Source organism: Diorhabda carinulata, chromosome 2, assembly GCF_026250575.1.
Source record: "Diorhabda carinulata isolate Delta chromosome 2, icDioCari1.1, whole genome shotgun sequence".
In the NCBI taxonomy this organism is placed as follows: domain Eukaryota; kingdom Metazoa; phylum Arthropoda; class Insecta; order Coleoptera; family Chrysomelidae; genus Diorhabda; species Diorhabda carinulata.
In genome coordinates, this window is record NC_079461.1 from 27,037,726 (window position 1) to 27,048,488 (window position 10,763).

Sequence of the window (10,763 nt, forward strand, 5' to 3'; positions counted from 1 at the left end):
TAGGTAAAAGATGCTATTACTTAATTTTATTTAAAACAAAAAAAAACACTAATTAAAATTTCATCATAAATTATTTCAAAATTACAACCTTCAGAACGTACTGTTCATGATCCGAATATAGTATCATTTTTGCGTGTGTGAGTGTTGTCACTGTCACTTTTGATAGTAAAAACATTTTTTATTAACACATATTATCCTCAATTTGTAATTCTTTGATTTGAATATTCTGTTATTGATTAATATTAAAAACTATCAATTCAATAAATTGTTAATATTTAAGAGTGCAATCGGATTAGTAGGCTTAAGTTTAAATTTCACACCAACAGAAAAAGCTACAAAAACTCCTTTGAATCGGGTCTCCAGCTCACAACGGCGTATTATCGTCTGAAAACTGCAAAAAACTTTTATCTAATATCTAATGCTTTGCCGACCTCCTAGAGAACACCCTCCCTTATTCAACCATGAAAAATCTATTTTGAGACTTTCGAAAAAATATATATATATATCTTCTGAATACAAATATCAACATTTAGATGGGTGTATTTATCGATATTGATACTGAAAGTTGGAAAATTTGGATCAGTTTATTAATTTTTCTTGTCAACAAAATTCATTATGTATCTATGTAGTTACTACCCAGATCATTACATATTAAATAATAAATATTAACGCATAAATTATAACTTTCGTGGTTGATAATACCAAAAATTTCAACGGCTTAAATTTCTAGATACAAAGTAAAAATTAGAATATGTTATTATATTCTTTGATTCACTTTGCTACGTTGTATGTTTGTGAGTGAATCCTCGCAACTTAACTTTGAAGTATTGAAACACCTACATTCTTTTTCAATCTCAAAACACTTATTCAAAAAGTATTTTTTTCCGATATTTTATTTTGATTGGAAAAGCTCATTTTATCTACAATAATTATTAATTAAAATAATAATTATAATTCCAACGTGGAAATGAATATTTTTTTGCAGAAATAACATACTTTTGCGCAAAAACCACTTATTTTCTAATTTATGAGGCTTGATATTGAACCTTTCCCATTTGAAACTTATTAAAAGTGTCATTGTAAAGTTTGACGTCATAAAAGTAAACCAGAGTTACGCAATAAATTGAAAGAAAAAAAATGTCCACCGAAATTGAGAAAATCGAAAAATTGGAGTATCGAGCCATCATCAAGTCATCATTTAAAAAGGTTAAGAGGTAAGCAGATTTACGAAGATATTCTTAATACCCTTGGTGACCAATGTCCTTCGTATTCGACCGTGAAAAATTGAAGATGATGACGGATCGGAAAGGCCAGTTTCTGTGTCAGTCCCCGAAAATATCGATGCAGTTCATGACATGATTTTATCAGACCGTCGAATTGGGCTAAAACGGAATTCTGAAGCACTGAATATTTCATACGAACGCGTTCATCATATAGTTCACGTCAATTTGGACATGAGAAAAGTTGTTACAAAATGGATCCCCAAATGTTTGAATGTTGACCAAAGGCGTGCAAGGGTATAAGCTTCGCGTTCGATCTGTGCTCGATTAGAAAACGATGTAGACTTTTTAAACCGAATTGTTACTATGTATGAGACTTGGGTACATTTCTATGATCCAGAAACGATGCAGTAATCGATGGAATGGCGACACTCTGGTTCCCCAAGACCTAAGAAGTTTCGTGACCAAAAATCTGCTGGAGAAGTTCTTGCTTCAGTTTTTTGGGATTACCATGGAGTCATTTGGACCAACGAATAGAATTCTAAAAGTAGTTATGGACTCTAAGAGAACTAATTGAAGAAGTTCCATATAAATTTCAGCGTACATACAGCGTGAGACTTGGATACATTTCTACGATTCAGAAAGAAAGCAACAATCGTTGGAATGGCGACTTTCATGTTCTCCAAGTTTTGGTATTGCCATGGAGTAATCATGATTAATTTTTTGGATAAGAGTAGAACAATAACTGGAGATTATTATTCGACATTACTGACCACTCTACGGGTGAAAAGACACGGAAAGCTATCCAAAGGTATTTTGTTTTAGCAGGACAACGCCTCTGCACACAAATCTCATATTGTCATGCAAAAAATTCGGGATTTAGGGGTTTGAATTACTAGAACACCCCCCTTATTCACCAGATTTGACTCCGTCCAACTATCATCCCTTTCTTCAACTGAAAAAAAGTTTAAAACGTCGTAAATTTTCTTCCAACGAGGAGGTAATAAAAGCTGTAGACGTTGCAGGTTCGCTGAAATAAATATATCCAATTAAGAGGAGAATATGTTGAGTAATAAAATATTTTGACATTGAAATTTTGTTTGGTTCTATAATAGGCTAAGAATTTTTCAATATATCCTTGTATGTAGTAGGATGTCATATACACTGTGGACCAAAGGATCTATTGTGTCATCTTTTCTTCCTGTGACACTTTTTACAGCTAATCTATTAGACCCATTCCCTAACCAAAAAATGTTTTTTTGGTCAAATATAATTACATAATATATCATATGTTTCTGATAAATTTATATTGACGTATCCAAGGAAAATGTTCAGAAATTAGTAACTCTAAAATACATATTTACCCTTCTTTTTACTTTTCGACGAGTATCAAATTGAGTTAATTTACTATTCTACCACTGATCTCGCAGGACGTATGCGTACATCCTTTTTTAGGTCATGGCTGATTAATACCCATTCTAACAATGGAATATTGATGTCTTAAACTGTTTTTGACGTATGAAACGTATCCACGTCTTGCTAGCATATAAAATGTTACTCCAGAGTTTGAAATTTGCTTCCATCTCAAGTATTCATAATTTTTAGAATAATTAAATACATATTTGGAAACTAGACTAATAATTACAATATATTTTGTTCCACTGTTTCCACTAAGCAGTTCCTATGGTCTCTAGTCTATTTCAACCTATTTTTATTTGGTGTGAGGTCAATAACGATTTTACTTTATCCTAGAGAAAACGAAAAGCAAAAAAACAAAATTATGAGTTGAAAAATGTCACCTTGTATAACTCTTTGTTTCTCGAGGATATGTGGATCTCGAAACACGTCTTCCTATAGCATCAATTCATCGTACCCTCAACAATTAGCAAATGTATTTTGTTTTTCATGTAAAAGCTTTATTACATTTCTACATGTGTACCTTGATGTACAATTTCACAAAATGAATTCCCGAAAACAAAAGAAGTTATATTTTATATTAAGAGCTTTGTGATAATTGTGGCGGCGTTTATATAGGTCAGACATCTCAGTAAGTAGGAAATAGTATTTACGATGAAAAATGAAATCATAACGAATGAAAAGCTCAATGGAAGATCTTATTTCTTTCACTTCTATACATATTTAGAAACTAGACTCATATTACTGCAATCTATTTTTATTTGGTGTTGAGTTCAATAACGGTTTTACTTTATCCTAGGGAAAATGAAATGCAGCAAAACAAAAATAGCAGTTTCAAAATGTCACCTTGTACAACTCTATACAAGTTTCTTTGTTTCTCGAGGATATGTGGATCTTGAAACATGTCTTCCTGTAGCATCAATTCATAGTACACTCAACTGGCACTAATTATCAAATGTACATTTCTACGTGTGTACCTAGATGTACAATTTCACAAAATGAATTCCCGACAACAAAAGAAGTTATATTTTATATTAAGAGCTTTGTGATAATTGTGACGGCGTTTATATAGGTCAGACATCTCTGTAATTAGGAAATAGTATTTACAATGAAAAATGAAACCAAATTAACAAACCGTCAAATATGAAAAAAACATACATTTAATTCTGAAAATTCTAAAATTCTTGCAACCGAATCAAATACAAACAAAATAGAATTGTTAAAAATGGATATCACAGGATACATAGGAACGAGAAAGAGGTCAATAAGAAAATTTGAATGAAATTTATGATTCTACTTTATAAATTTTATTCAATATATGAATAATTTAAGGGGTATTAAGTTTAAAAAAATGATTTATTCAGAAGAAATTTTGTTTTCACAATTTATTTCCAACACAAGGTTTGTCGAACTAAATTTCTTCAAATTTCTATATACCCACGATGTTTTCTGCATATCATCTTGCGAAAACTTTTTCCCAATATTTTGTCGTATTGTAAGTATGTGGTAATTGGGTGCTTGTTCCCCTTCTGGAACCGCTTTGTAATTCAGTGATACAACTACTCCTAGTTCCCAATATTCCGGTATTTTTTCTACTATTCATATTCTATTAAACACGTTTTTCTACGCCTATGCCAATCCAAGCTAAAAATCACACTATTGTCTTTTTTATGTAAGTAACATTCAATAATAACATGCACCTAATGAGATCTCATAACACATGTGTGATTTTTTATAACAAAACTTAAATTTTTTGGTTTAATAAATTGGCACTCAAATTTTTATCTACTTTATTCAATTTGTTCACATAAATTTAGTGAATTTGAAAACATCAAAGGATTTTTCAATAGCTAAATACATTCTGGTTAAAAAATGATGCCCCTAAATGCTAGCAACACATTATACAATTCCTCATAAAATAAATCGTATTTTCTTAGCATGAAGATAAAAGTCATGTTATAAAGTTATCAAATTTTGAAACGAGATATTATTGCAACCCAAAATTTTCTTCAACTTCACCTGCTAGTGTATGGTCGTATAAAAATGTAGTGAATTACTCGTGCTGGAAGCCTACGCACTCGAAAATTCAAGCATTGACCGCATTACATCAGGGATAAGGGGGCGTATGAAATATAAAATGAAGACATATGGCTACCAGAAGTATTCCACATGCTGAACTTTCTGCAAAAAGTGGCATTGATAGATCAGCTATAAACTCTGGGTTTCCCAATAACGCAGCAAGAAAAACTGATATAATAAATCGTTAGGGTTGAAGTGTCTACATTTTATTTTTATCAGTTTTGTTCTCATATTTTTCAGTATATCAGTGGTGACATTATGAGACAATTTTAAGTGCTTGGACCTCTTTTATTGTCATAAATTCTTTGTGTATATTTTTTTATTCTTAATTAATGATTTCTATATCTATTAGATCAATTTCTGCATTTACCAGTATTTCCAATAAATCTCATCTCTGGATACAACCAGTTAGAAATAAAATATGTAAATCACAATTTTCGATTTTAATAATTGGTATTTCTATTTTAAATATTATTTTATTAATTTTACAGTAGGTTTCAATCTGCATTACTCTTTCAAATGTTCAATTTTAGTTATTTCAAATTTTAAATTTGGTTTTACGTTAGGCTTTGAATTCTTTTCTTAACAATGTCAATTGATTTCTGTATCTTGGTTGTTTAGTTATGATTTTATTTCATTCTAGTCGTGAATAGCTCCATCATATCTTTCTGCGTACTTATTTTTTTTATTACAGTAAGTAATTGAAATATTCTCGAAAACTACAACTTTTAGTTTATTATGCTCATCTTCTCATGATTCTAATTAACTAATTATCTTGACGTATCAAAAGGTTTTGTCAAAAAGTCAACTATATTTTGGCCGATCCCTAATTGTGAAGTACCTGCAACGAAATTTGTCCTCAATTATTTTATATAAACTATTTTCCTATTGTTGCTTCTAAAATTAATAATCTCTACTCTATTTCTTTCCAATTAACTGATTATCTTGAATGGATCAGAATATTTAATGCTGGTTCATTGTTCATATATTCCCCGTAAATGTTTTTTTAACGTGTTTTGAACTTTATATACTTGTACAAATTTATTTGCATGATTTGCAGCATATTTTTCTTGGAAGGATGCTGGTAAAAATATTTCCAAAATATACCATGAACGAAAAAGATGTATAAGAAAATTTATTTCAAAAAAGGAATTATGAAAATATATAAATTTATATATTTTGACGAAAAAAGGTATATAGAAAATTGAACTGAAAAAAGGTATTATGAAAGTAGGAGCCGCCCAAGGTATAACGTTAACGAAAAAAAAGGTTTATTATCAAAACGAATTTATCAAAGCTATAGAACTATCGCCTAAAACAACATACCTACTTCAAATAAGAATATGAAATATTAAACAAATTGATGGTTGGGCTATGGAAACTTCCATATCAAGTGTTATAGCACAATTAGTAATGGAAAATCTTGAGGAAACTGTCTTAAGCAAACTTAATATGAATATTCCATTATGTAGATGATTTCATTACTGCTGTACCAAAAAATCCAATTGAAAACATGAATGAAAAAATCAACTCTTATCATAAAAAACTTCGATTCACAATCAAAATCAAACAAAATAATGAAATTCATTTTCTGGATGTTACATTTTATCAAATTGACAACAACATAAAAACATAATGTTTTGCAAAACAATTTGGTCCTCAAGATATTCGAACTTCAATTCATGTCATCCTATATCAAAAAAACTAACAGTAACAAAACATAAAACATTCTTCCTTGCTATATGTACAAGGACTTTCTCAACAAATATCGAATTATTTCAATAAATATATTAGTATAGGGCATAAAGGACATAATACATTATCCAAATATTTCACTAAAATAAAATCTAAAACACCCAAAAACAAAAGAATACTCGTAGGATTATATATTAAGAACCTTGTAATGATTGTGACGCATAATATGCTGGTATAAAGTATAAAGAAAGACCGAGAAGATGTGAATTGAAAATGTGAAAGTAGTGGAGACAAAGGGGATAAAATAGGAAGTAATAAAAGATCAGACAAAAGATATGCATTGAGTAAAAAGTATGAGTTATAATCCCCCAACAAACAGCCATACACATCTCAGTAATCTAAATTTTTTATAATAAAACTCGAAATTTAAGATTTTTGACATAATTTATATTTATATTTTGTAAAAACAAATTTTTGGCTGTTCTTGAGAATTCGGACTAAAATTTGGAGTGAAAATAAAATCAGGTGAACCAACCAGAATGAGCCTTTTTCCTGAAGTACGAAAAATTACTCACTAGCAGCGCTAGTAGTTCAGTAGGGACAAACACTGTCAAATCCCCATATAAACACACAGTAAAGTGTACTTGAAAAAAAATGTTTTTAACAGAGGACGATGTTCCTGGAGCAAAATTAAAATTTGCAACCGTAAAAGATAACAATGTTGTAACATTAAAATGCTGGCTTGCTTGTCATAATTTAAAAATAAGTGGAAAAAAAATGAATTAATAGACAGGTTAGTACACAGACAAATTATCATAATTTCAGTTATAAAATAGTCAATCATTTATGACTTTGACGCTAGCAGACATAAATTTATTTTCTCAAGTAATCAATCAGCTCAGTAAATAGCAAAAACCTTAAAATAAAAAAAGCAACACGTAAGAAATTACTAAATCAGTATGTGTATTGCTAATAAATAGTATTTTTTACCTTATTTTTATTTATTTAGAATTGTTTCATGCCTACTACGTCTTAAATCATTCATATTTCATTAAAAAATTTTTATTTTACTCCAATCACAAACATTACTTAAAAAAAAGTCGAAGTATGTATCCATTTATTACATCTAACCTCATCAACATGAGGCTTTATAAATGGTATAAAAAACACATTCTCTTCTGGATATCGATTATCCGACGTACAATTCGCAAAACTGCAATGCTTTGTTGGCATTATACAAGTTCAAAAAAATTTTTTTATATCAGATTTATATTTTTAAATAATAAAATAATATCACGTAAATACAATTGCTTTGCATGTAAATATTTTATGTTTGTCCCTACTACTAGTGCTGCCTCTGGTGACACGTTCGCTGCACTATTCTCAGGAAAAAGGCTCATTGAAAATGCCACCCATCTAAATAATCATGATATTTATGAAAGTAAAGTAAAGTGCTTATATTTATTAACATTGATTGTTTTTATGCAAATTTTATAGATTTACTAAAAAATTGTCACCGTCACCTTACTATGCCCAACATTACGTACAGAACATCATTATATTGTTAACTATCCTTAAAAAAGTTCGGTATTTTTTAAACTTATTCTGTCTATTTTTCTCTTTCGCTCTTTTACTAAGAAAAATTATTCAAAACACACGTTAACTTAACTTTACCGTCACTGTTGGTTAATAATGTCAAAATCACAGCATGCCACAATTAATTATCTTTTTCGCACTGTTCGTTTATGTATTTAAGACCTTTCTGAAAACATATGGTTCAACTCGTATCGATTAGTTTTAGACCTAATATTGAAACATTATACGAGGGTATTATATTAAATAACCTTAATGACAAATATACTTTTTCTATGTACCGGGTTTTTTTAACAGATATTATATGTTTTTGTATAAATTTGGACATGATAAACATACAATTATTATTAGTATAGCATATCTAAATTGACTGGATTATTATTTTAATGTAAGCTAAAACCAGGTACGTGAACTGATGCAAATAAATTAAAAATTTATACCAGTGATTCAAAAGTCAATTTTAAAATTGAAACTTTTGAACTTTGTCTTACTTATTTTAAAAACTAGATAATTCAAATTCTTGCAATTTGATACGACCAAATCAGTTTGTAAAGGTAAACATTCAGTTTTGAAATGTTTATCTGCTACAAACAATATTATCGCGTATTTACCACTAACTAATTTACGTTATTTCCTATCTACCTATCAAAGCGTACTGACAAAAAGAAAAATACATAATGACATTTAGTGGTGAACTACAGGATGTCCAGAAACTCTCCTGCCATGCGTTAAATCGGATATTATGCTCATCTAAATTTTTGTACTTTCATCAAAAAGTCATTTCTGAACTATAACAATAGTTTCTTGTTCCATCATACGAATCTAGTCAATCAGTTACTTCGAAGAGACTGCAGAGCTTGTGATATTTGAACCTCCTCCTTCTTTTCTAATTTTCGAAACTCCATCTCTTCCTATTGATTAAAAACGATATATTCTCCTGTGACCTCGTCAGCTATTTGGAGCTCTTCGATTGTTTTATTATGATAATCCATTCTGCATAGCTTTTATGGTGTTCTTTCTTCATATATTTATAAATTTGTACGGCTTCTGTTATTCCATTCCATTTTCTCCTTTTATTGATTCGGTGTGTTATATCTTGAATATTCATATTTTTAATATTTTCTTATTTTCTTTCACCTACTCTTCCCACCTTATTATCGTTGGTTATCTCGGTCTACCTTACACAGCTTGTGTTATCTGACCTCTAGATTGTGATCTTGCTTCTTCTCTAATTGCTTCTTCGTCCTGCATCCTATTGATTAAATCCTATATATTCTATATATAAATCCTATAGGCATTATGGAGCTCCTTGGAGCTCTTAGATTCTTTTAATGCGGTTGGTAATTCGTCATGGCTTTTATGGTCTCCTTCCTTCATATTTTTTATAAATTTACATGGCTTATTAGCTTCTATTATTCTATTTATTTCCCTATCGTGGATTTTGTGTGTAATGTCTTGAATATCAAATATTCAATGTATGCTTTTACTTGGTGTTCCCACCTAATTCTTAACTGTCCTCTTGGTGTACCTTGCATTAGTCTCCATTTTTTTCCTACTGTCGTCTCTCTAATTTTCTATACCATTTCAGTATCGATGATTTTCTAAAAGTCCTGTTCTTTCATTATTTCTTCTAGTTCCTTATTCACTAATCTTCCTAATTCATTTTCATCTATTTGCTTTTGCGTAATATTCTTCTGAGTATTTTCCTTGCAAATATTCTTCTTCTTTCTTCATGGAAGGTACGTAGTTTGCGGTTCATGAATTTTTGGCCTCATATAGTAAATATATTGCGATCGCTTAAATGTTTCGAACAATTACTTACTCAAGTTGTTTTGAAAAATGTTCCGAATTGTATCTCGCGCTGTTATAAGTTTAACACCAATACAAATCAAAAACAGAATGGAGGCTATTTACGGTGACTTGTGTTCATCATTTTCAGCAATTAAAAATTGTTTCAATGGGGACGAGAATCGAAACTTAGTTCTGTGAGGGTGATTACTCCAGAAAATATTAAATTAGTGGAAGAAATCGTTTTAAGTGACAAAAATTCGTGTAGGGTGAACGATTTTTAGAGCTTTGCTTTGATAAAACTATAGTCTTTTACTATGATCCGACATCCAAAAGAGATTTCATGGAGTAGCATCAAAAAGAAGAGCCTGTGCTAAAAAAATCAGAGTGATAGCTACAATATTTTGGGACTGTGGTATCTTTTGATTAACTTCAAAGAATAAAATACTACTGTAAACGCGGCATATTATTCCGACTCACCATGACAATTAAGTAAAAAAAATCGCCAAAATCAACCGAGTTGTGCGCTTGATTCATGACACTGCTCTACTCCACACTGCTTTGCTTTCCAATTCTACTGTACACGGATGTGGCTTCAAAGAGTTTAAACATCCACCATATAGCCCTGATCAGGTACCGTCGGACCATTTTTTATTCGCAAAGCTGAAGGCCGAGTTACGGGGTAAAAGATTTAACAGTAGCGATGAAATTAAACAGGCGGTGAACGAACATTTTGACTCTAAAAATGCATCATACAGCATAGAAGCTCGAGCCAAACGTTCTGAAAAATATATGGAAATTATTGAAAAATAATCCCAGTTTTTTCTATTCATAACTTTTCTGTTACGCTAAGAACTCATGAACTACGTATCTGCGACGTATTAACAATAGGTCTGATGACTGTTTTGAAATATTTTGGTTTTGAAAAAAGTCAATAGAAACGAATTTGCCAACTAATGTTGAAAAAAATTT